We start from the raw sequence: 26733 nt of genomic DNA on the forward strand, positions 1-26733 counted from the left end.
CGGTGGTGAAACCCATGCTTAGCAAGTGCCAACATCCTGGGTTCAACCCCCAGAAAAAGACCGGAAAAAAAAAAGTATTTCTCGTATATCTAGACACTGCCAGGTTCTTGTTGTCTCAAATCTCTCCCACTTCAAGCTACGGCAAACGGTGTCCAAGACAAGATCCAGGAGGCAAAACGGACGGTCGGTCCGTGGCTTTTATCTCATTGTAGAACAGGGAGGTTGGCTACTGGAATGGACCAGAGGGAGGAGAATCGAGGATGGACAGGAATCAAGGGATTCCTGGAGGCCTTGAGGGGTCTGGGTGCTGCCAGTTTCAGAGACCCCCAACTCTGCTCAAACAAGGCCGCCTTGCCTGGACAGCGCGTCATGGACGGAGCAGAACACGGACGGCTTGTGAGGATCTGGCTGAGTTCTCACAAGCCTGGCCTGCACCAGGGCCCCTCCAGGCCCAGGAAGAAGATTGATGTAACGGTGGGCCCCTGGATTCAGGGGAAATGAGGGCAGAGAAGAGGCTCCCGGGCAGAAAACAGGGAGGGGACTTGAACCATTGCTTAGCAGACATTCTTCCAGGTGGCTTCACAGCACCAGGGATGGGTCCAACCTCCTTGTCCCCTAGACTGGAGGCCAAAGCCCACACGGAGGCCACCTGTGAGTCTGGATGTCCCTGAGACCTGGGAGACAACGCTGCTCCAGGCCCCACTCCCCAGCCTGCCGATGGCCGGGTGTCCCGTGGCCTGTGACCCAACACCTCCTTGTCATAAACAGGAGTCCCACAGGATGGGGTGGGAGGGGGGGCTCGTTTATACCCAAAGTGCATTATGAAGACCTAACTAAGCCCAAGTACAGCCACAGTCTAAAACACACCCAGGCGCCAGCAGCTCACGCCTGTCATCCTGAGCTACTCAGGAGGCTGAGATCTGAAGATCTGCAGTTCAAAGCCAGCCTGGGTAGGAAAGTCTGTGACGCTCGGAGATCTCCAATGTAATGACCAAAAAAGAAAGCCAGAAGTGAAACTGTCGCTCAAGTGGTAGAGCACCAGCCTCGAGCGAAATAGCTCAGGGACCGCACCCCAGATCACGAGTTCAAGCCCCATGACTACTACTAAAAACAAAAAAGTTTAAGTGAATCTAGTTCAGCCCCTACCATATATGTGTGTGTGTATTATATATATATATATATATATATATATATATATATATATATATATATATATTTCATGAAGAATCTTCCACCGAAAAGGTCAGAATTAAATGCAGATACTCAGCCTCTCCTCTCCCTCCTATCAATCAATATTTAATTGACTAATTATTTTTCTCCCCCCTTTTGACCTTTTGGAGGTTTTCACAGGCTTTATAACAAGAATTTCTGCCCGCCCCGCGGTGTGAGGTGGTTCACGGCACCCAGGGCAGCCCTCCCCCCCCCCCCGGCCCACCCCTATGCTGCCCTCCTTCTACCCCCCCCACCCCGGCTCTCCTCGCTCCTCACCCCTGTAAAAAGTGGTCACAGCTCACGCCCAGGCGCCCTGGAAGCAGCACCATGGGACACAGCCGCCGCCGTCCTTTGCCAGTGACACACCCCGGAGAGCAGAGGCCAGCGGGGCCTCCATTCCCAGCCTCCTGCTGGGCCCTGCCTGCACTCCTGGCTCACCCGCCTGCCCCATGGGAGGGAAGGATGGGTTCTGCTTAAGGGAAATGAACGGAAGTGCAGAGACAGGCGAGAGCCGCAGCCCAGATAAAAGAAGCGGCCAGCGTGTCTCTCGCTGACCTCATTCAGGCTGAAAACACTGGAGAGGTTGGTGGTCCCTGGCGTCCAGATAGCCATGTCCCACCATGCACCTGTCACTTCCCCATGATGCCTTGAGAGCACGGGAACAAGAGTGAGTTACAAGAGGTCTACAGGATGCATTCAGGTCCACTTCCAATAGTATGGCCAGGATAACAAAGTCGCTGGGCCCCAAGAGACCTCAGCAGCTGGAGGAGGAGGCTGGGTTAGGGAACACCACTGACTGTGTACTACAGTGCAGTCTTTGTCAAATCAAGGGGTCCTGCCCCTTCTTCCCCGTCCAGAGTGGGTCCGCGCGACTCCTTCCAATCCTCGTCTCTCCAGCTCTAACACCTCAGTGTGGAGATAAGGGCTGCTCGGGCCACACAGGTGCACGCACACCACGCCGGAGTCTGCCTTGGTGGGAGTTTATTTGGAGAGAACGTATGTGAAAATGCAGTCGACTCTAGCAAATGGGGACGGGTTATTCTGGGATAATTGCATAGCTGGGTGAGCCATGCCTTCGCTTCACCGGGTGGCCCGACTGTTTCTTAACCTTTTCTTGCTGGAGGAAAACACACGCACACACGCACACACGCACACACACACACACACACACACACACATTTTCTTTTTCATCAGTGGAGAGAAAGTAATGGAGCGTCGTGAGGTCAGGAATACAACCACGCCGTCTGAGGGCTGAGAAGCAGCTCACAGAGGGTCCCCTAGGCTGAGCGCAGGCGAGAAGGCCAAAGCCCCACTCTGCCCCCTCCCCACTGTGTACCAGGCCAGCAGGGACAGCTAACGAGGGCCCTTAAATGTCTAAATACAGTAAACAGGCTTCCTCTTTCTAACAGAAAGCTCCACTTAAGTCTTTTTAGGAGTCAAGAGGAAAGCCGTCCTGTAAGCATCATGAGGACAGACAGGGCAGACACCCCAGCCAACCTCCTGCGGGAACCGCACGCTCCTGCCCTTCCCTCCTGTCCCCAGTGCCTCGGGGAACTCACCCCCTCTCCCAGGTGATGGGTAACTCGGGAGCCCGGCCAACAGACTTCACTGAGTTACAGTGGCCCTGGGGTGCACTGCACACCTGGACAGACAGTCCCCTCCCTCCCTCCCTCACTCTGGTTGACCCTACCGGTGCCTGTGGCTCCATCTTTGCTGAACAGGAAGAGGGGACTAGAAGAGATGCTTTTGTGCAGATTTCCTATTAATTCTAGGCTCTTTCTACCCTCTCCTCCCTTCTGTCCATGAGAGGTTAGGCCTGACTGCCTAGCTCTCTGGAACCCAGGGCTCTGGAGGGAAGACTCCGGCATGTAACACACCCTTGTGTTGAGTGTGACACACCCTTTGTCTGAAAGGGTGGCAGTTTCTTGCTATGATAGACCAAGACTTAAGTTTCTAGAACGTTAAAAAACAACAACAATAACCAGAATCAAATGAGCAGACAAACTGAGCCCTGAAATAAGAGAAGAAAAGGTGAGCATAGAAGGCTCATTTCTGCAGGATACCAGACAGACCGCCTCTGAGAACAGGCAGAATGACCAGCGACCACGGCTGCCCGCCCGGTGACACGCTAACAGCAGTGAGCACTGGATGGGGAGGGCCGGACAGAGTCTCTGAAACAGAGGTGAGCAAGTAGCTCCGCTGCTCTAACCGCCCCCCTTCCCCCAAGACATTAGGGGCCTGGAGCTCCGTGGCCATGGCGGGTGAGGGCGGGTCCCTGCTGTGCTGAGACCTACAGTTTGGATCCTGGTCAGAGAGTCCCACGAAGCATAAAGGACAAGTGCAGAAAAAGCAGCCTGGATTTGGTCCCCTCCACCTGTGCCCTTGTGAACTCTGATCAAGTAATAACTTCCGTTTCCCCATCCCTCATGCCCACCTGCCCTGTCTACCTTTCCTGGTAAATGTCACCATCTTTAAAGGACGCAGGATCACACGCTCTCATTGTATGGCAGCCGTACAGTGAACGGGTCACCCGCATACCCTCATCTCTGGAAACAGAGACCCACCAGACACACCCTGGACAAGGCAGGCTGGCAAGAGCAGGGAGATGAAAGCAAGATGTGAAGCAAACCCAGGGAAATCAACTGGCTGTTTACCATGGGGTCGGGAAATAAGTCAGACCTCAACATCCCTGTGTTAAGAAGAAATAAAATCCCATGAGAAACGTAACGACGTGGGTACTCAACAGACCTTTCTTGACCTTCCTTCCCTCCCACACTCAACCAGCATTTCCACCATAGGTGTGCAGAGCTCCATGGGGTCAGATACTAACCTCCTGCATTGCTAGAGCCGGTGCCCCACAGGCAGCAGGCATCCGCTAAGTATACAATAAAGGAACGGCTCCGTACGTGACCACGGTCTTTCTCAGGGCTCTTGAGAGCTGAGTCCAAGATGACACCCTAGGATCACAGCCCCAGGGAGGTAGAAGGTCCCAGGTTTTCATAACGAGCTGATGAAGCAGCTCAGATTGGACTTGGACTCTGCAGCTTGGACAGCTCAGCTGGGGGTGAGGGTGGACAGTGGGTGGGCAGCCCCCAGGGCCGCGGAGTGGCCAGAAGAACAAGGTCCCCTCCTCCCCAGTTTGCCTGAGCCAGTTTGCCGGTGACAGGAAACCAGGGCACAGGGTAACCTGGAGAGTGGTAGGCCGCTCCCAGGTGGCGTGGGGTTCCCACAATGCCCCTCCCCCCCAGCATCCATTCATCAGCCAAGGCCTTGGCGGAGATGCCGCCTGCATCCCAGCTGGCTATGAGCCCAGAGGCCTGGCGGTGAGTCAGAACCTGCTGCCGAGGAGGGGCGCGCGTTCTAACGGGGGACAGACAGCACCCGGGGAGCAAGGACACAGCGCCTCGCCGGGGCTCCGGCAGAAAGTTCCAGAACAATAGTTCCCACTAGACAGTTTCCTCGGGGACAGCGTTGGATGGATGGAAGCCCTCGTGCTTTGTGAGACCCCAGGTTTCACACACACACACACACACACACACACACTTCCCGTGAACTGCTGCTGATGTATGTCTGCCAGGGGTAAATCATTTTCCAAACCCAACTTTGAAAAATACTCCCTTGGAGTAAGTGTTCTCAGATTTGTGCTGACTTCAGGGGGCCGGCAGACTGCCTTGGCTGCAATTTTTAAAAATAAAATGAAAAGCAATTACATTCCATCGCAGCAATTTACTCAGTGAAAATCTGGGGAGGTTTTTTTTTTTTTTAAAGGTAACCGCATCCCCCTTCATCAGCTGGGCCTGCCGAGCCCAGGAGGGTTTCCCCACCGCCAGCGGCTGGGCATACAGGGATGTGGGCCGGGCTGTCTGTACCCGGACTGGCTGGTTCCAGGGACTCACCCTGGCACAGCCAACTTGGGCTCCACCAAGCCACAGAGACCCGAGGAGAGCTGGGGCATGCTTCCCAGACACGGCCCTTTGTCCAGGAGTCCACACGGTCTCCCTTTCCGGAGGCCCAGCCCTCCCCAGGTAGCCTCAGTGTTGCAGGGGGGCAGTTCCACAGAAATGGAAATGACAGAGGACACAGACTGAGTTTCCAGACCCTGGCTCTCCCCCACACACACACACCCCCATCTGATCTCCGAGTTCCATTTCTAATCTCTGTGGCCGACCGCCTACCCCTATCCTAACAACCCCCTCTGTTTTAACAGTTCTTTAAAAAAAAAAATCTGTGCAAATAATGCATGCTCAGAATGTACAGAAAGAGCAAAAGAAGCAAGAAATAAAACGCCGTGCACGGTATCATTGCCTTTCAGGTACTGCTGGGCCCCGTCAGGATTTCCTATTTCCTGTTTTATTGATGGTAGCCTATTTTTCAAATAAGCCATCATTGCCATACAATATGCCATTTAATGTAATTTCTCACTCAGGGAACCAGAAATATCTTCCCAGGCCTATGTAAATGATAGAGTTATCCAAATGTATTTACCAAATCATATTTAACGGCTAGAGATGATTCCATTTTACGGCCAGATCATAATTTATTTGATACGGGTGTTTTTCTTTCCCACCCCCCCCCCACCCCTTTCTCTCCCTGTTATTGGAATTTCATTATTACAAACAACACAGCGATGAGCACCGCTTTACTCCTTCATTTAACAACTATTTATAGAGAAGCTCGGCAGCTACGTCTGAGCAGAGCCACCATTATTCCATCCGGATGGATTTGCACGCGTGGAATTGCGGGGTCAAAGCACAGACAAGCCTGCACAGCTCTGAAGCAGTCACATCCGTCTCCCGGCCAAACTCCCTCCCCGAAGGCCAATCTGAATTACACTGCTACCCGCGCCCTGCAAAGACCCACTTTTCCTGCTACTTTTCTTCTTTGCTTTCAAAAAACAATCATGTCTCGCTTCTCTGTTCATTCCTTTGTGGCTGCCCTGCAGCCTGAGTTTTATTTTTATTTTTCTAACCATGAGTTCTGGCCATTCAATTTTCTGTGTATGTGTGTGTGTCTGTGTGTGTGTGTGTGTGTGAATTGCTTATTCATGGCTTCCACGATACATCTTAATTAAGTCTCGAATGAAGAGGAAAGAATGGAGAAAATTAATAATGATTGAGCACGTGTTATTTGTCAGACAGTGTCCACCAGCGGCTTTGTGGGGACATTCACTTCTCCAGCCAGCAGCTCTGTGAGGGGCTGCTCAGGGCGCGCAGGATGGGGAAGGCCGACCTCTTCCCATGCTCCCTCAACTCCAGCCTCCACCACGGCCCCCACCACAGCCTCCATTGTGGCCTCCCAAAGGCCTTTCTGCTGCGTCTCTAGCATCATGCTGCGAGGCAGCTGCCTAAGGACCAGCCCCTGAGATGCTCACCATGGAGATGGCTTCCTTGTGCCAAGCCCGGGTTGGATGCAGAACTTGACATCTCAGATTCTCTTTATCAGTTCACTCGGAATCTTTAACTTAGAAACTATTTGAGAAGAATGACTCCCAATGGCAGGACCAGATCTTTCTCGCTGCAGACAAGTGAGGAGAGAGCCCTGCTTGAACCCGGGTGGGCACAAGGCCTCTCCCTGAGCTTGGGACTCTTTAGAAGAAACTCTTGAGCACTGCCCTCAGACGCAGCTCCAGAGGATGCGGCGCCGGCCCTCAGCACTGCTCTTAGGGTTAAGAGGGAACAAAGACATTTCAGGTGGGACTGAGGCGGAGTAGACAGAGGAGGACACATGGTCGTGCTATTTCAACAGCTATCCCAAGGGCCAGGATCAGCAGTTAAAACTAGGAAGTACACCGCAGAAGCAGCCAGCGCCCTCTTGGCCACACCTTTTTCTAGTGTGGAGTCACAGGAGGGGGAGCTGCAGGTTCTGCTGTCTCCATGCTTCTAGAGGAGGAGGAAGACAAGGAGGAGGAGGAGGAAAGAGGAAAAGGAAGAAGAAGAAAGAAGAGGAGGAAAAAGAAGAGGAGGAGGAGGGAGAGGAGGGAGAGGAAGAAGGAAGAGGAGGAGGAGGGCTGGGAAGGAGGCTCAGTGGTAGAGCGCTTGCCTTGCATGCATGAGGCCCTGGGTTCAATTCCTCAGCACCACATAAGCAGAAAAAGCTGGAAGTGGTGCTGTGGCTCAAGTGGTAGAGCGCTAGCCTTGAGCTGAAGAGCTGAGGGACAGTGCCCAGGCTGAGTTCAGGCCCCATGGCAACAAAAGAAGGAGGAGGAGGAGGGGAAGAGGAGAAGGAAAAGAAGTAGGGGAGAGGAAAGGAATGGGGAAAGAAAGATGTAGAAGAGGAAGGAGAGGAGGAAGACAAGAAGCAGGAGGAGGAGGAGGAGGAAATAGTTGCTAGAATTCCTGACAATACAGACACACCAACCAAGAGTGTCATATCTTCCTCCTCTTCCTTTTCCTCCTCTTCCTCTTCGCTCTCCTCTTCCCCTCCTCCTCTTCCTCTTCTACTTTATCTTCCTCTTCCCCCTCCTCTTCCTCTTCCCCCTCCTCATCCTCCTCCTCCTCCTTCGTTTTCTTCTTCCTTTTCTTCTTCCTCTCCCTCCTCCTCAGGGGGCCACATTTCAGGAGTGTGTAAGATGCAGACAGGAGGAGGGGTCTGCGAGGTCACAAGTGTCCAGGACAGTGGGAGTGGTGGAAGAGGACTGACAAGCATGTGTGCATACGTGTGCACACACACATATGTGAGTGTGCGAGCGTGCACCAGAGGGCAGAGACGGCAGCCTCCGCCGTGGACTGACACCATCCATCCTCAGAGACGCCAAGGCGTCTGCAGGACACCTGCTCATCTGCCCATTGCAGATGAAACCTTGTCCTCAGCCTCAGAAAGTCACGAGTGAGAATTCCAGAAGCGTCCCCACCCCCACAGCGGAGGGCAAGGGGGCTAAAGGAAGAGGCTGGGGTGGTGGGGCTGACTAGGTTTTCACTCCGGGTACTGATCCTTCCTTCCCTCTCCCGACCCTCCCACCAACTCCTTTCTAGGTGTGCGGGGAGAGTCGTGGTGACGCGTGGTGACGCTCCTGGAGGCCAGGCGGCACTTCTCTCACCACGAGGCGTTCACGGTCAGTGAGCCCTTCCCCTACCCGGGCAGCGGAACGCACACACCCAGGTGAGCACGCCCACCCCGGCTCCCTGAGCGCAGGTCCTGAGCTCCGCATTAGCCTGTCAAACGCATCACTCCCCGTCTCTCCCCTTCCACCCCGCAACACCTCGTACTCACAGCCCATCATTTCTTCATTAGCGACCAGCACGACTAGGCTCACCGAAGTGTTCCTATTCTGGGTCTTAATTTTGTGCATTCCCCGTTTCCATGGAGACGCTACCTTCCTGCATTCTCAGGGTGTCCGTACACAATGAAGGCACGCACCTTCGCAGGGGAGAACCCCCTCTGAACATCTCTAAGCAGCACCTGGGCGGGGCTGTGTTGGGGGAGGGGGGGTCAACTAAAGAGGCCAGCCTCCCTTTTTCCTCCCTCCAACCTCAGAGATGCCACTTCTGCCCAGACCCGGGGACCAGACTTGTGGTGACAAAGAGCATCTCCAGGACTTACCGCTTCAATTATTGCACCGCTGTTCTAATAGAGCTGGGAGGTAACTATGGCAACATTATTCCAAGGATAAATACCACAATATCTATCGCCTTCAACTTCTTCCCCCACCACCACCACCCCCTAAAAAGAAAATGAGGCATCGAGAACATGTAGGACTAATCGCATTGCTTGTTTTTTTGTTGTTGTTGGGTTTTTTTTTTTAAAAGCCAACAGGCAGCAGAGTTCAGAAATCTTTAATAAGTTGAAGCCTTTCCTGGCTCAGCTTAGCACTAGCTTGAGGCACCCCACAGAGAAAGCACATGTATGTGAATGTGTGTGTAAAGCTGCAGAATTCATAATGTTGAATTTGGATAGCCCCATGGACTATCCAAACCTGGCTGGCCGGCCAGACATTTGTAAGGAATTTCCCTGGGAGGCCCAGGACTGCAGGCAGGGGAGATGGACCAGCAGCTCTGAGCAGGCAGAGGGTGGGCTGGGCTGTCCTAAAGGAGCTATAAGGAGATGGTTCATCATGCCAATTGCATTGCAAGAGACTCTAGAGAAGGAGTCAGGCACAGTGACTCTGGAAAAAGGGCCCTCAGCTCACCAGCCGGATGACCTCAAACAAGTCACTCGACCTCTCCAAGCCTTGATTTCCTGGTCTGAAGAGCAGGGTTAAACACCAACCTCACAGCACTGTTGTGCAGGCCAACATGAACCAACCCAAGCACTCCCTCCCATGTCACATGGACAGTAGGCTAGGCTTCCTGCCACCGAGTCACGGCAGGTACGGGATGAGAGCAATGATGTGTTCTTCTGGGATGGCGCAGTGTGAACCCTGATTGTCACCTTTGTTGGGTCGCAAGACACCTGGAAGACTCACTCTGGCCTCTGGGTGTCCCTGGGTATTGATTAGCCCGTGGAGGCTGATTCAATTAACGATCTAATCCACTGATCAATTCTAAATCTGGGGAGGCTATTGGGAGGAAGAGCTGTGGAAAGAGGCCTGGTCATTGGAGATGTTCCTTTGCCCTGAGCCCCTTCCTGTTATTGCGCCCCCCTGCTTCCTGTCACTGACTCCTACTTCCTGTCACTGCCCCCCTACTTCCTGCCACTGAGCCCCCTACTTCCTGCCACTGAGCCCCCTGCTTCCTGTCCGCCATGATGATTCAGACTGCTCTGTCCCAGCATAGATGAAACCTCAGGAGCCATGAGCTAAGTCCATCCTTCCTCCTTTGATTTTATCAGGTGTTTGGTGACAGCAGACAAGGAATAATAGAATGAGCTCATGACGGAGCACCTATGACGCTCTCCCACACACACAAACCCACTGCCCTTCCCCTTTGCTGGTTGCCAGGGCAACTTTGGAAATGTGGAGTGACAAGTGATGGGAAATCAGTCTGCTCCCCCAACCTGGGCCTTAAACTCTGGGTCTCAGTCAACCTGAATGACTGTTATGCGACAAAACACCCCCAATTCTCTGCCAGCTAGGAGCCCCCAAGTTAGATCATCAGTGGGATAAGATGAGGAGCAGCTCACTGGTAACCTCATCCTGCACAGCCCAGTTCCTAGCTCACACCCAGTGCCAACCAAGCATTTTTTCCTGGTAAGACCAGCCAACGACTGTGGCCAGCCAGCACAGTCCATGGATGTCCACGGAGCACCTGCGGTTGGTAGAACCAGGTGGACGCGTCTCTTCCGCAATAAGTAATGGAGTGCAATTTGAGGAAATTAGTTATCAATTAGTCATTGGATGGTTGGGAAGGCAGGCGCCAGGCATCCACAGTGCCAGATTAGTTAAGCCACGATAAATTTTATTGCTTTACAAGGAACGGGTCTTTATTCATTACTTCTCAAATCTATCTTTATTATTAGGCCCAGGACACAGCCTGGATGCTGAGGGAGGAAGGCATCCGCACGGGGGACTTGGAGGTAGGATGGACTTCACAGGGAAGAGGAGGGCCATCCTCCCACCTTTCCATTCATTACTGAGCGTGCAGGGCTACGGCTGCGTGGCATTCACACGCCCATCCACCGCTGCCGGTGGCTCACAGAGAGGAAGTAACCGGGACTGCTGCCAAGAGGTCATGGGACCTCCTAGAATTTCCCATGCGTGGAGGACTATCTATGTCTCTATGTCTCTTCTAGGGTCTGGCACCTAGGACCACCCTAAACAATGCCTAGCTCATCTGCCCATCTTCCTAGAAGGGGGAAGTGTCCTTCAAGCCTGTGACCCTCCAAGGATGGGCATGCCAGGCACAGCAGCAAGGCCACACCTTGCTGGGCTGGGACGCATGTGGAGAAACAGAAAACGGAGACAACAAAGCATCAAGGGCTTTTATCTCCAGATGTCTGGAGAAAGCGCTGAGTCCCCCCTTTCCTCCCCTCAGAATAGTTGCTATTACATCGAAGCACGGACGGGACAGGCTCCCACCTGGACCACCATCATCATCAAAAGTCACTCAGCCGAAATGCTGCCCTGTGCCAATCCAAGCTCAGCTACCCGGCACCCGTGTGGCTCTGGGCCGGTGCCTTTCCCTCTCTGAGCCCAAGTCGGTACCCTAAATCCACCTGGTGACCACCATTCCCCAGGTGCCCGGAAGTACGGCCCTCCATGTGCAAATCTACCCGATGCGTGACCTTCCTTTCCAGTGGAGAAGACACAGCCAACTGGCTTGGCGATGGCATGGAGTGGCATCACAGATCAAGGCTCTCTAGAGAAGAGGGGAAGGAAAAGGCCTTGCCAATGCAGAAAACTGTGTGATAATTACTCGCCAGTGATGACATTATTCACAGTGCCTGCAATGGAGGAATTTGGAATCTGGGGTAGGAATCTTCATCATCATTACCACATCTAATCCCTCACTGCTGCCAGAGCCCAGAGATGACAGGCTGCAGGAGAAAAAAGTTACCTGTGGTGCTGAGAAGCAGAATTCCTCCACCCACCTCACCGTGCCACAGGACGGCGGCCGGCAACGTGCAGATACACTAACACGTATTTGCTAAAATACAGGATGTGGGACATGGCTGATGTTCTACCACCTGAGCCACACTTCCAACTTTCCCCCTTTCTTTTAATGACAGTCCTGGGGCTTGAACTCAGGGTCTGGGTGCCGTCCCTGAGCCTCTCTTGTGCTCAAAGCTAGCACTCTACCACTTGAGCCACAACGTCACTTCCTGCTTTTTGGTGGTTAATTGGAGGTAAGAGTCTCATGGACTTTCCTGCCTCCCTTGATCAAGTAACAGTTCGATGGAGGGACCGCCAGGTACTCATGTTGACAGAGGGGAGGTTGAGAGCACAGAGAGGGGAAGGGTGGGCAGATGCAGTGATGATATCCAACGCTGGTGTGTGAAAACAGAACCAGGGAACTCGAAGGGAGGGAGCGGGGAGGGAGAGGAGGGCAAACAGCAGTAGGAGGTGACAGTGATCGAGACGCACCATCCTCACAGACTGACGTGTTGGGTTGAAGTGCCTTCATACATCTACTTAATATATCTTTTTAAAAAACAGAACCAGCATCTTCTGAGGTTGATTTAGGCATCAAAAGCCTTGTGTGTAAACACCCCACAGCAGCCAGTGTCAACTCAGCAATGAGAGACCCAAGCAGCTGACTCACGGTCTCACCTCCCCGAGGTCTAGCGCCACGTTGGGGTGCAATTCTGTCTGGAGCAGGAAAAGGAGGCTTCACAACAGATAAGGACACAGACTTGTGACAACTACAACATCAGGTTCCCAGAGCTCAGAAGAGAGAGTGGACTCCTACGGTAGAAACCAAGAGGAGAAAGGACACTTGAGCTGGGGTTCAAAGGGTTTGTAGGAGCAAGATGAGAAAGATGAGGGATGGTCGAATCCTAATGGGAAACCCAGCCTAGGCCAAGGGAAGCAGACAGACAATGCCGGCCAGGGCATGGCCACCTGTGAGTCACAGCCGAAACTCTGAGACCGACTAGACAGATCTCAGACCAGAACTGAGTGACACGACCAGGGAAGCAGACTTCTGGAGTCCTCTCTCTGTTTTGTTAACAGAGCCCCCTCCCCCCCCCTTCAAAGATGCGACACCCTCTATCAGTCCTGCTCGGGGTAAAATTTTAGTGTACACTTTGAAATTTGGTAAGAGGGCAGATTTCATAGCACAAAAGAAATGGGATGAATATCACATACTTGGTTTTAAGTTTTCTGGTTCCTACATGGAAAGAAGCAGAAGAGAGGAGGAGGAGGAGGAAAGAAGAAGAAGAAGGAGAAGGAGAAGAAGAAGAAGAAGAAGGAGAAGGAGAAGGAGAAGGAGAAGGAGGAGAAGGAGAAGGAGAAGGAAGAGAAGAGGAGGAGGAGGAGGAGGAATAATAATAATAATACACCATCCAGGGAAGTTATTTTTAAATAGCCCTTCTCTAACCTGATATGTAAAACAAGTAATAATAATAACCACTTCCTTATAAGGCTCTTGCCTGATTCAAGCCCTGAGCTGTCAGTCACAGGTCAACACAGCCTACCAGGAAATGGGACACCCCGCCCATCCCCATGGGAGTCTCACACACACACACACACACACACACACACACACAGCTGTCTCTGGACAGGCAGCCTTCACTTAGCGCATCTCAGATACAGATGGTTCTGCTGGCTTCCCATACCACTCAGCCACAGGCCACAACCCAAGGCAGAGACAAAGATGAAGAGATAAGACAGAGAGACAGAGAGAGACAGACAAGAGAGGAGAAAGTCAGAGATACAGAGAGAGACAAAAAAGTGAGAGACACAGGAGATAGAAAGAGAAAAGAAAGAATTGGAGACAGAGAGCGGAGGAGACAGAGAAGAGAGAATTGGAGACACACTGAGAAAGAGACAAAGATGGAGAAGCAGAGAAGGAGATTGGCAGAGAGAGGAAATAATTGGAGACCAAGGAAGAGAGACCGACAGAAAGCAGAGGCAGAGGGAAACAGACAGAAACAGAGAGAGATGGAGGGACCGCCGCGGCCCCCCTCCCCCCGACCAAGCACGCTGGAAGCTGCCTTGTCACCGTGGAAGGAATGACAGCGAAACACCAGCTCTGCATACGCACGCTCCCTGAAATCCTCAGGATCAGGAAACCACTCATTATTGGACCGCCGGCTTTCCTAACCCCCTCTGATTCCCTACTTCCCTCACCCTGGCCTCTCCCAGGTCTCAGGCTGCAGGAGGCTGCGGCAGGGCAGAGACTTTGCAGGCCACGCGTGCGTTATCATCTGATTCCAGTTAATCTCTAAATACTGGAAATAACACGTCTCAAGGTGAGCCCCGCGTCTGGCTCCTGGATGCCGCCGCAATTCAGGCCAGCGCTGAGCGGAGAGCATCTGGGAGAGCAGGGAGATCTCACCTCCCGTCCCCTTCACAAAAGTTTCTTCTGAGAAGTTTCACTCGCAGTGTAAAATATGCCCTTGTGGAGGCCGTAACAAATGTCACCCACTTTAACCAGCCCAGATTTACGGCGGTGTTGAATTTTAATGGAGCCGTAAATGTCTGACATCATGGTGATATATGCGCCGTGATAAATTGTTACAGGGAAATATAAAAATAAGCGTAAGATAAAAGCTTGTGGGTAAAATATGTTTTCACATCTCCTTTAATGATTACAAATCATACAAACTTGATATTCTAAGTCACTGGAAATTGCCGTGGTAGCTCTGAGAATACTGTCTCTCTTGAAAGTCTTTAATGGGGACATTGAAGACGATTTTTTTTATGTTGATTCGAGGTGCAAAGGAATGGGCACGAAGGGAGGTGGACGGGAGGCTGGCCGTGACCCCCGCCCCTCCCTGGGCTCCGTGCTATGAACAAAATGGGCCGGATGGGCCAGTGGGCTTTGGGCGGGGAGGTGACGCCCGCTGTCTTGAGGGTTCACACTGCCAGTTCCTCCCCAGTGCGGAGCGACGTAACGCCAAAGACAAGAACGTCCTTGGGAGGTTCAAGAGAGAGAGGTGGAGCCGGCAGGAGCAGGTGGATGAGGCTCGGGCTGAGGACAGAGCCCATCTATTGTCCCGGCTCCCGTGGCTCTGTGGGATCCCAATCCCCATGCCTCAGTTTCCCCAGCTATTAAAAAAAAAAACATATGACCATCTCCAGCCAGGGGTGTGACCGTAGGGCTGAGAATCCTGTTGTTAGCCTTTCCGTCACCTGATTCTGTGTTCCGTCACGCTGGGTATGCCGATGCCAGGCGTCCCGACTCATTAGGATTCTGCCTGACTCTGGGGTAGTGACCTCCTGCAGTCATGTGCTGGTATGGAAGAGGCCTCATCAGGGCTGGTGACAAGCACGCGCACACACACACACACACGCACACACACACACACACGCACGCACACCTCCTGAAACCTGGGGGGGTGGGGAAGCGATTCTCTTCACCTGAGAGGAGTTTGGGTACCGCTTCCCTCACTGAGCCACATCTCTTTGTCTCCATGGCAACCAGAGAAGAGTGCTGAGGAGAATCAAGAAGAGACCAGAATGAACTCAAAACATTGTCTAAGCCCCCTGGATCCAGCCATGCCTGAAGCTAAACTTTTTTTTCTTTTCCCCAGTTGCATGGGTCAGCAAAGTTTTCTTCTGCTTATGACTTTGGGCTTAGTTTTCTGTCACTTATAACCAAATGTGTCCCTGATGGATACTCCACCGGACGATGCATAACCACAGGGCCCTTCCATCACCACGGCTGAGGAAATGAAGGACAGCAGAGATGTCCTATGACAGCGCTGTCACAGCCCCCTCTGCACCCCCAGAAAGACCTTCAACCCTAAGGGATGTGCCCACACCCAGGAGCACGTGCACACGCTCCTCCTGCCACGTGGGGCACAGCGATGAAGCACGTGTGTGAGCCCAAATCACACTTAAAAGGACACAGGAGATGCATCTGGGTGTGGAAGGGAGAAGGCAGGCAGGAGAGGAGAGATGAGACAGGAGTGGACGGAAGACGTGTCTCAAAGGCCATGGGGTTGGCCCCAGGGTGGCCTTGGGGTGGCCCTGTTCTTTGGGTGGAGCACCAAAGCCGAGACCTGGGCCTAGCCACTGCGTCAGGACCAGGGCTGCCTGCCCCGCAGGCATGCTTCCTCTGACTGAGAGGGATCGGGCAGGGAGGAATCCAGGCCCGGAGAAAGGTGGTTAGATCGCCGGAGCATGGACCCGGTTTCGCTCGAGCCTTCCGGACAGAGTGAGGGCTCTTCGGTCCAGCACTCATCGTTCATTTCTGCAATTTTAATGAAGGATAGCCGCTTCCTCCCTGCTCCCATGCCCCTCGGCTCCAGGTCTTTAAATGCTGAATTTTAATAACCCAACTCCGCTGATGATTTACAAATTTCAAGGCAAGAATTAGCAGAAAATTCCATATTTCATAGCTGCCGGATTGGCTCTTTATCTCCATGCAGCAGGTACCAATTTCCCATCAAATGGTGAAATGCCGTAATTATCAGCAGAATCCCATTCAAATTCTAAAAGTAGATAAATAACCGATGGGAATATCATTTATTCATTAGGAGAGGAGAGAGGAGAGAGAGGGCTCGGCAGCTCACAGCCCCAGCCACAGGCCGCCCAGCTAAGGAAAGTCCCACTCACAGCCCTGTGAAGCTGAGGATTCCAGACTCATTAAGCTCCGGGCCGGTCAGGCGGTCGGCAGGAGAGAGAGTGTTCCATTAAACACCTGAACTGAGGAGATAATGGGCCTCTGGTTGAGAGGCTAATGTGTGAGGTGCGGGGCGCCTTCTCATTCTTCCTGTGGCAGGTGGGGGGAGGCTCCTGCTAGAAATCCCTGGAAAATTCCCCGAACTTCCTCCTTCCTATGGAGTAGAGCACTGTCAAGACCTAGGCGGCCTCACTCGGCTCCCTCCTGTTGGCACAACATCCCGGCCCTGGCCCTGCTGAAAGATGGGCCCTGGTGTCTGAGCAGAAAGCTCATCTCCATTCTGGAGCTCTAGATGTCAAGCGCAGGGGCAGGAGAGACCCTGGCCCCTTCTGCTTGTCTAGCTCTGTTGCTTCCTGTGTCACAAGCCGAAGGCCAGCCACGGGAGAATAGACTGGGTTATAAAAGTATCCATCCCACAGCCCAGACCCCACGCCCCTGTACGTGGCCGGTTTTCTCTCCATGTGAGATCCTAAGTGGAAGAGATACAGGTGAGTTGAGTAGATGCGAAGGTTAGAGTGTCCCCTGGGCAAGGTTACCACTGTGGATTGTGAACGTATGTGCGCACACGTGTGTGTGTGTACTGTGTGTGTGCACACACGCATGTGTGCACACACACGCAAGCGAGTGCCAGTCCTGGGGCTTGAACTCAGGGCCTGAGCACTAGACCTGAATATTTTTGCTCAAGACCAGTGTTCCGCCACTTGAGCCACAGGCCCGCTTCTGGCTTTCATTGGTAAACTGGAGATAAGAATCTCACGGACTTTCCTGCCTCCTGTGACCCACAGCAGGGTCCCACTCAGTTCCTCCATCAGAATCCAGGCCACCGACTGTGCGTTTGATGCGTGTGTCCTCAAAACACGGACTATCGGCCTGCCAGAGGCTCGGTGGAAAGGCAGTAATCCGTTTTGTGGCGGCGGTATTGGGAGGAGGGTCGGGGGGAATTAGTTGTGCTGGATATATTGAAAAATTACAAAAAAATGGTTTCCAAGTTTGCAGGCTTCGTGACTTTGGCCTCCAGCTCGGATACGGAACTTAACCGCTGGGTGTCTTATATACTCCCGTGGAAGTTCACCCTGATCCCCCCAGCACCAAGGTCAGCCGTCTCTATGACCCGTGCAGCACGCATGGCCTGTGAGTGACAGGGGCAGATCCGGCTCAGCCAGGCTCTCTCAGAATCCACGTCCGCCTCCCGGGTCCTTTGGTCCTCCAAGTGGGTCTGAAAAGCAGGGTGAGCTCACAGCCAACCCCCCGGCCCATGGATGCAGGGGACAGCACTCAGCTGGAGTGAGAGATGGAATCGGGTCTGGACTTCCCCACACATACTCCCCTGAGGAAGGAGGGGATGATGCAGGGGTGGGTTTCTGGATGGATGGGCAGACTCAGAGAAGATTCTGGAATACTGATGGAGTGGAGAGGAGGCGGGGGGGGGGGGGTCATCAGGTGCCTCTAGGCCTGGGAGGAATCTCACCCGGGTGGATCAAGAACAATTAGAAGCTCATCAAACCACCCCAAGGTAGGGGGCGCAGGCAGAGAGCCGGAATATAGTGGGGAACAGCGCTCCACCCGACCCTTGGCACACAGGGGAGGGGGGGTGTTTCTCTGCTACTGCCCCTCTCCTGGAAGCCCGCCAAGAGGTCAAGTCAGCTCCCAACTCCCAGCTGCTCCCCTCCTGCCCCGCCTCCAGGAGGAGCCCACCTAGGGGGTCCCTTGTGCAAACAGCCGAGCAACACCCTTCAAATACGCAGCCATGTCCAGCAGATCGGAGCTTTGCTCCTGCACGAAGAGCCTCCTCAGGGAGAAGTACGAGAAAGGCAACGTTCACCCGGGTTGTCACAAAGGGCAGGATTCCCCCTCGCTGGAGCCTGCATGGGGCTCCACCGTGCGCGTGAACATGCCACGTCGTCCTTACTACTCCTCTGTTAAAGATCCCCCCGCTGGCGGACACACAGGACACACATCGGAGGGATAACGCGGTAAACTGTGTCACAGATACACGAGTGCAGCAATCCGCCCAGCGGCTGGGTGGAGAAAGAGTGACCCTGTTTCTCTTGAATACACACACACACCTAAAGCAGTTCTGCACCCAACCCTGTCCCAGCTCCCTCACTGGTGAGATCTGACTGACCAGAGAGAGAGAGAGAAACTCCACAGACTTGAAGCCCATTATGGCCAACTGTAGGTGATGACGCTGTATTACGTATTCAATCTGCTGGGAGAGCACATCTCACGAGTTCATACCCACACACATACTCTGCACACACAGAGACACGCACGGTGTGACCTCTCAGATAGCACGCAGCGTATATCCAACATGGCAGATCAATGAGAGGACGGGGCTGGCACACACACACACACACACACACACACACACACACACACACACACACACACACAGCAGCAGCAGCAGCAGCAGTCACAGGCCTACAGGCCTACCCTGGGCATCCGGAAAGATCCTGTCGAGTCTTCCTTACTGCATATGAAGAAACCAGCAAAGCCCAGTGGTGCCCAGATTGGCAGGACAGTCCAGGATGTAATGGCTCAGCCATGGCAGGTGAGTCTACCAGGGTGCCCGGCCCTGGTAAAAGGGGCAGCGGACAGGGCCCACCTAGGCTGGTGAGTGGTGGCGATGATGTGTTGCTTGTTCTAAATCGCAGCTGAGCTGCACACCAACGGCAGAGGAGCCAGAGGGGCTGTGGATGAGCCTTGGTTCTTAGAAGGGTTCTAAATCGCAGCTGAGCTGCACGCCAACGGCAGAGGAGCCGGAGGGGCTGTGGATGAACCCTGGTTCTTAGAAGGAAGAACACTGGAGACACAGAAGCTGGGAGACAAGAACTAAGCCGGATGAGAGGCAACGCCCCACCCCACCCCGCCCCGAGCTTAGAGCCGGCTCCAAGAAGCCCCAAGTTGGGAAACAATGCGGTCTGTGGGATGATGCCCGCATCTGGAATGAGACCGCCCCAGGGTCTCCGCCAGGGCTGCCCCTGAGCTCTGTGTGTCGCCATGGGGACATGCCCCCCGAGATCCCTCCCGGGAATGGAGGGGACCCCGGTTCCCACGGCAGGCACCGCTCTGTCTGTGATCTTACTCCCCCAACACCCAGGGCCTACCTGGGCGTGGGATGGATGGATGGCCGCGTTGGATTTAATCGGATCTGGATCTTTCCAGCCGCGTGCATCTGCAGAGCAGCCCAGCAGAGCCTTTGACTAATGACTTTCGAATTTAATTAAGAACGTTCTTTCAATACAAAGCACATTGCCAAGTCTGTACCAGCAAAGTGACGTTCACCTTCAGAACCATACAGGGGACGGCAGAGGCAGAAGGGTTGGGGGAGAAAGCCGCACTTCAGCCTCACCAGGAGACAATGGCACCCACACGCACACCCCAACCCTGGCAATGCCCAAACACTGCAGTGCACAAACCCCACATGCACCGTGGAGACACACCACAGGTCCTCTTCCTGCACAAAGGGCGGTACGGCCCATCTGTAGCTGGCAGAAGCAACCAGGCACTTGGCCCTCTGGCTAAAACCCCTTGAAGATGTTTTGTGGGGAAGTTGTGGCAGGTTTGACCAGGAGGAGGGGACAGGTAATCAAATAAAGGACACAAACAGTGGGACTATAGCAATGGATGCGGAAAAAGCATCTGACCAAACCCAGCAAGCTTCCACAATAAGAACACACAAGTATAGAACCCAGTCGAACATGAGAAAAGAGGTCTGAGCAAACCCCAGGAGGGTCAGATGTAACGGCACTCCCTCCTCCCCTGCTCTCCCTACACACACACACACACACACACACACACACATCTCCCTTTCTACATTACACTGGCGTAGAACCGCCAGTAAGCCAGGGCAGGAAAGCAAGGAGAAAAACCAGAAGGCATTGAGATCAGAGGGGAAGAGCCCAGCAGCCGTGCTCATCCATAAGTGACAAGATCATATATGGAGATATGCCTGAGGAATCCACGGGAAATCCATCAGAACGGCGGGACAGGCTCACGGAGATGGCAGGATACAAGATCAGCGAGCAAAAATCAGTTCTCTCCTTCCCACCAGCCATGAACTGAGCTTGAAAATGAAATTAGCAGAACAATTTCCTTTCCAGCAGTAGCCAAAAGAACAAAGTACTGGGAAATCCGCTTCACAGAAGAAGATAAGATGTGTAACCTGCAAAATCCTGCTCCGAGAAATTGTAAGGGATCTAAAGAAATAAAGAGAGATTCCACCACACAGGTGGGAAGAAATATCCCCCACATTAGCTGGGAATGGTGATGGATATCTATAACCCCTCGGGAGGCTGAGGCAGGAGGATCATCGTTTTGAGGCCAATCTGGGCTACATAGAAAAACCCTATCTCAAAAAAAAAAAGAAAAGAAAAGAAAGAAAGCCAAACAAAAAAGAAAATGCACCTGCAGATTCAATACAATGCTTTCCAGATATCCACCCATCTGCTCAGTAACCGACAGGCTGACTAGAATCCTCCCAACAGTCTTGTACGCAAAGAACGAAATCAGAGGGCCAGCACTTTCCAATTTCAAACATCTCTGTGGAGCCACGGGAATGGAGGCATGATGGTGGCCTCACGGGGACCGAATTAGGGGTCAGGGGAACAGGGACTGAAGTGGAGCTTAGTGGTACGGTGCCTGCCTGGCACAGGCCTCCATCAGAACTAACATGGATCCGCATGGAGCCGAACTGAACATCTGTACCTACGCCCTCACCTCAGTGATGAGTGACTGACTCGGGGTTGAGGGGGAGGGAGGAATGAACAGCATCCAGAATGAAGAGCAGGCAGAAGAGAGAAGCCAACTTCAGACACATCAAGTTAGTCGTGGGGGGAACATTTATGCCTACACAGAAGAACTAAAACTCTAGGGCCCTTAGAGGAAAACACAGGAAGAAATCATGGCGGTCTTGGGCAACGCCAAACCTAAGATGGAACAAGAAAAACATCATCTACAAAAGGAAAAAAAATAGACGGACTACAGGCCATAAAAAAATGTTAAAGCATGCTAGCAAAAGAACAGGAAGACAGTAACACGTCTCTAAAGGAAAACCAGACTCGTGCCCACAACATACAGAGAACGCACACCACTCAGGGTTAAAGATAAACAGTGGTGGACCCGAAAAGAATGGATGAGGGATTCTGGGAGCATCTCTCTCCAAAGAAGACACACAGAGGACCGAGAAGCAAAGATGCACAGCATTAGACACGGAGCATGCCAACCAGCCCTGCTCCAAACCCACCTCAGACCCAGGGGTGCGGGACAGTCAGCGCCCGCACAAGCCAGCCACAGCAAAGCAAGTGCTGGCCAGACCCTGCAAAGTGGCTTCCCCGCTCTGAGCCTGTGGGGATGAGGAAGATAACAGGGCAGCCACCAGGCAAAACAGTCTCTTCCTGTCCTCCACCAAGATACAGAGCTCCCTTCCAGGAGTTCGGGCCTGGCTTGGCTCACATACACAACCATTATCTATGAGGACAGCACATGCCAGCACCCCCCACCTTGGGGACCCCAGACAGTGATGGGCTCCATATTGCTTCCTAGGTCCCTGAGATCGTCCCTGTGTGGTTAACCTGCTCACTCCCTCACCCTGAGGGCTAGAGCATCCTGTTAACCCACCACAGCCCCATAGGGCTGGAGCCTCAATCAGAGAGGACAGCCCATGTGTCGGGCCCACAGCTGACCTCCCCAGCAGCGGAGCCCGGCAGGGCCCCTCCCTTCGGCCTGGAAGGCTACAATGTCAGAGGGCCAGAAAAGGCCCGACGGAGGTGTCCTGAGCCCCATGGAGGACTCTAGCCCAATGGGCTCACCCCACGTCCAACAGAGAAGGCAGTGAAGGCAAAAGGAAATGTTAGGCCAGGCACCGGCGGCTCGTGCCTAGCTACTCAGGAGGCTGAGATCTGAGGATGGTGGTTCGAAGCCAGCCAGGGCAGCCGGCAGAAAATCAGAAGTGGCACTAGGCTCAAGTGGTAGAGTGCTTGCCTTGAGCTGAAGAGCTCAGGGACAGCACCCAGGCCCAGAGTTCAAGGCTCACAACTGGCAAAAAAAAGTTAGGGTGTCCTGTCTTGTTCTAACCCTTACATGCTAATCCACAAGTGCTGCCTCGGTTTCCCCAGCTGTAATACAGAACAGAAGAATCTTATCTGCTGTGATATAACCCTTGGCTCTGTCCTCAGGTCTCTCTGACTAGACGTGGTGCCTCTCCCATGCAGAGGGCTGCCAGCCAGACGGGAACTGTCCGAGGTCCTGACTGAGCCGTGGTCCAACGCCCCATGAGAGACAAGCTGGCCTGCTGGGGGGGGGGGGGGGGGCTAGTGTGAAACACAGGTGGCTCAGTGGTAGAGCGCTTGCCTTGCATGCTCGAGGCCTTGGGTTCGATTCCTCAGCACCACATAAGCAAAAAGAAAAAAGCCGGAAGTGGCGCTGTGGCTCAAGTGTTAGAGTGCTAGCCTTGAGCTGAAGAGCTGAGGGATAGCGCCCAGGCCAGAGTTCAGGCCCCACGACCGGACCCAAAAAAAAAAAAAAACTTTGTAAAAAAAAAAAAAAAAAAGAAACCAGGGGCAACGTGAAAGACAAAAGATGCCAAGAGAGGAGACTCCCTTGCTCAGCACTAGGGAGGCTGAGGCAGGAGGATTGCCAGTGGAAGGCCAGTCTAGGCTTCGCAGCCTTGAGGCTTAGAAACAGCATCCGCTGGGCTGGGATGTAGCTCAGTGGCAAAGCGCTTGCCTAGCAAGTGCAACGTCCTGGGTTCGATCCCCAGTACCAAAAAAGAAAAGACAAAAAAAAAATACAGTTAGAAACAGCATCCACAGATCACCAACAGTACTAAGGAGTACGTACTAAGCACTAGAATGTGAGCCCCGGTCTACGGGACTCTGGCATCACTGTTAAATACCACCACACTTCCTTTCTGAGGCATCTCTGCTGCGCATCCTGCCCTCCTCTTTCAGAGATTCTTCCCCTCACACACACACTCTTGGTACTCGCAAGAACCCAACAAGGACCAGGTGGCATTCCTGCTTGTTGGACCAGGCTCCTGAGGTCCAGAGTTCAAGCCCCCACCCCAGGATGCAGTGCCCCCAAAGCCTCACAGCCACACTGGATGGAAACTGAGCTTCTGCATGGAGCACCAAGGCCTCAAGGCCCTCATTCTTCTCCGTGGCTCCCTGCAGTGATGTCAGGTGCAGGTGGGACCTCAGGGTCGGGCCGGCTAGCCTCGGTGATGGTTACTGTACCTCCTCACATCCACTTTCCCTGAGCCAAACCCCCGGGTTAAATCCTGACCCAGTGTGCTCGCTGGCCACCCCCCCCCCCCCAATGGGTGGCTGCGGAGGGCTGAAGGCTCAGGCAGCCAAAAGCACTCACAACACCAGTAACTGATGTTTGCACAGGATGTAAAGGGACAGCGCCGGGAGAGGAGGGGGCCAGGGAGGGAAGGCGTGGAGGTCCAGGCTGCAGAGGCGGGCTGGGCTCAGGAGGGACAGCGCACGAAGCCCATCCGGCAAAGGCAAAGCCCTCCTGAAGAAAATCAACCCTGGGGGATGGGGCGGGGCGGGTAAAATATAGCAAAAAAATCATTTCATTTGGCAACCACTGCTTCAGGAAAGACATAAATATTGGATTCGTAACTTTATTTTCCTCCAGAGAGACACTCTGGAGAAAATTTAAACAATGGAAGATTTAATTATTAAAAGCCAGACATTCCTGCACGTATTTCTTCTGGCCCAAAGTTTTCCAAACAAACTCCCAGGGGAAAGTACTTTTTATTTTGTTTTTAATGACTAACTCTCTCCCACCCAGGCCGTATCTTAAACCATCTCTTCATCGTGACTCACCTGGCAGAAGGGAAGGGAAGAGGCCAGACTCCCTGCTGGGAGGAGGACGTGGGGTCAGGCCTCTGGAGATGGCAGCGGGGAGGAACTGGCACCTTGAAATGACCTTGAGGTGGGTATCACCTTCTGTTCTATTCTACCTCAGAGGCTGGTTTCAGCTGACCATGTTGCTCACCTGTATCTTCTTTTAAGGAAATGTCCAGTCCGTCCACACTCATCTGTTAAGGATACACGGCCAGTGGTGAATGAGGCAATGTTGTATCCGCAGGAAATGGTGCATGATTCTGTCTGTCCCTGAGACCTTCCCATGGAGAAGAGGCCTTCTCCCACTGTCCTCAGTCACGGCCTGTGTCTCAGCAGACCAGACCTCTGCTCTCTCTGCATTCCTCCACCACTTGATCAATACCCAGACACCATCTCCCAGCTCCATTTCTCTTTACAGGCTCCGTATTTTTTCTGCTTGAACCACCACCACCCCCTCCAGAACTGTACAGCTAATATCAGGTGTCTGACCGCTAACCATGGAGGAGGAGGGGTGGGGGGGTTCTTCAGGAACAAAGATCCAAAGTTGGAGGAGGCAAATGGTCCCATGCACCCTAACTCCACTGACGAAGCTCAGCCTGCCCTCGGATGGCATACAAGGTAGGTGAGTGGTTCATACAGGCCAAAGATGAGCTGGTCACAGTGGCTCATGCCTGTAGTTCCAGTTACTTTGGGAAGTAGAAGATTGGGAAGACTGAGGTCTGGGGAAGGTGGCTCAGTGGTAGAGTGCTTGCCTTGCATGCCTGAGGCCCTGGGTTCGATTCCTCAGCACCACATAAGCAGAAAAAGCTGGAAGTGTCTTTGTGGCTCAAGTGGTAGAGCGCTAGCCTTGAGCTGAAGAGCTGAGAGACAGCGCCCAGACCCAGAGTTCAAGCCCCATGACCGACAAGGAGGAGGAGGAGGAAGAGGAGGAGGAGGAAGAGGAGGAGGAGGAAGAGGAGGAGGAGGAAGAGGAGGAGGAGAAAGGCCTTCTCAGAAAGGACAAAGGGCTAGAGGTGTAGTTTACTGGTAGAGCACCTGTCTGACCCTAAGTTCCATGGAGAAAGGGGAGAAGGAAGAGGAAGGGGAGAAGAAGGAAAATGAAAAGGAGGAAGAGGAGGTCAGATCATCTTCATTTTATGCATTGTCGGGAACACCTGTAATCCTCAGGCCACGGTGAAAATGGGGTGCTGGTTCTACAGCACCCCCACAAATATAACTGGACTCCCCCCCCCCTCACCTCCACCTACAGATGCCTTACAAACTGAAGTAGCCGGATACTTGCACTCCACTCGAGATGCAGTACATTAAAGGCATCTTAAAATAACTCGGGGGAGGAGGGTAAATAAAGCCGGGATGATTTATCTCCGGGGAATGGTGGCGTGACTGCTGAATAATTACCTGCACCAATCATTATTAGCATGCAAAGTAGCTGGGCCTGGCTGGCTCCCAGCACTGATCAAAGGACAAAAAGCCAAGGGAGCTGTGTACATTCTCATAAATCACATCCCACCACTCTGAGGGAGCTACAGTGACCCCGGGCACCCAGGCCTCTCTGTGGACCCCTCTTCTCTGCAAGATAAGCGGTGAGTATTTAATTTCTGCCTTCCAGTGATGGATTAGGCCTCCAGAAGTCCTCCGGAGGAGTGCAGGCATGACTCCGTTTCTCTTTGCCCAAGTCATATCCCGAGTATTCCTGTCTTACCGGCAGCTTCTGCAGGCCCCTCCCCACGCACCGGGCCTCTGTCCCCCGCCCCCTACCGTGTGGTGACCACACACCCTGTGTGGAGCAGGAAGCAACTCTCCTCTGCCCCGTGCTGACCCTGGGCACTGAGCCAAAGTAGCTAAGGAGAAGAACTTGGCAGGATGGCGCGGTCAGCCCGGGAGTCCCTGTGGCTCCTCTTATCTCTGCAGAGAGATCTGACCTCAAGGTGAGGATTTACCTGAGCAATGTAAGAGTCATGGTGACCCTTCCAGACACTTAAATGTCCGCCCAGCGGCCAACACAACCAGCACCATGTCAGCCACCAGCCACGGCCTCTGTAAAATGGGGACTACTATGACCATGACCCTTATAGGAGCTGCCATGACTATCAGTCACGGCGGGGGGGGGGGGGGGGGGATTGTCACGGGGAGTGGGGATTTACGCACACAGTGGTAACTGAGTGACACTCCAAACCTAAGCCATGGGCTCCTGAGTCCATGCATTCACCTCTGTCCCAACACGTCCGTGTTTCTGCTCTGCTTGAAGCGCTTGCATGTGTTTTCAAGCCCAGAGGAATGAGAAGATCCCTCCGAGGGAGCATGGGAGAGCTCTCTGGGCATCCTCTTCTTCTGCCCACCCTCCTCAGGGCCAAGCTGAGACACCCCATCCCCCACCCCTGGGAGGGACACCGGGCCCTCTCCGCCTGGCTCACCTCTGAGCACCATGCAGAAAGACGCGGTGTCAATGTCCTGCATGGCACCAAAGCCAGGTCCTGATTATGCTCTCCTGGGATAACACG

This window comes from Dipodomys spectabilis, unplaced genomic scaffold (assembly GCF_019054845.1).
Source record: "Dipodomys spectabilis isolate Male_0828 unplaced genomic scaffold, ASM1905484v1 ptg000231l, whole genome shotgun sequence".
NCBI lineage: Eukaryota > Metazoa > Chordata > Mammalia > Rodentia > Heteromyidae > Dipodomys > Dipodomys spectabilis.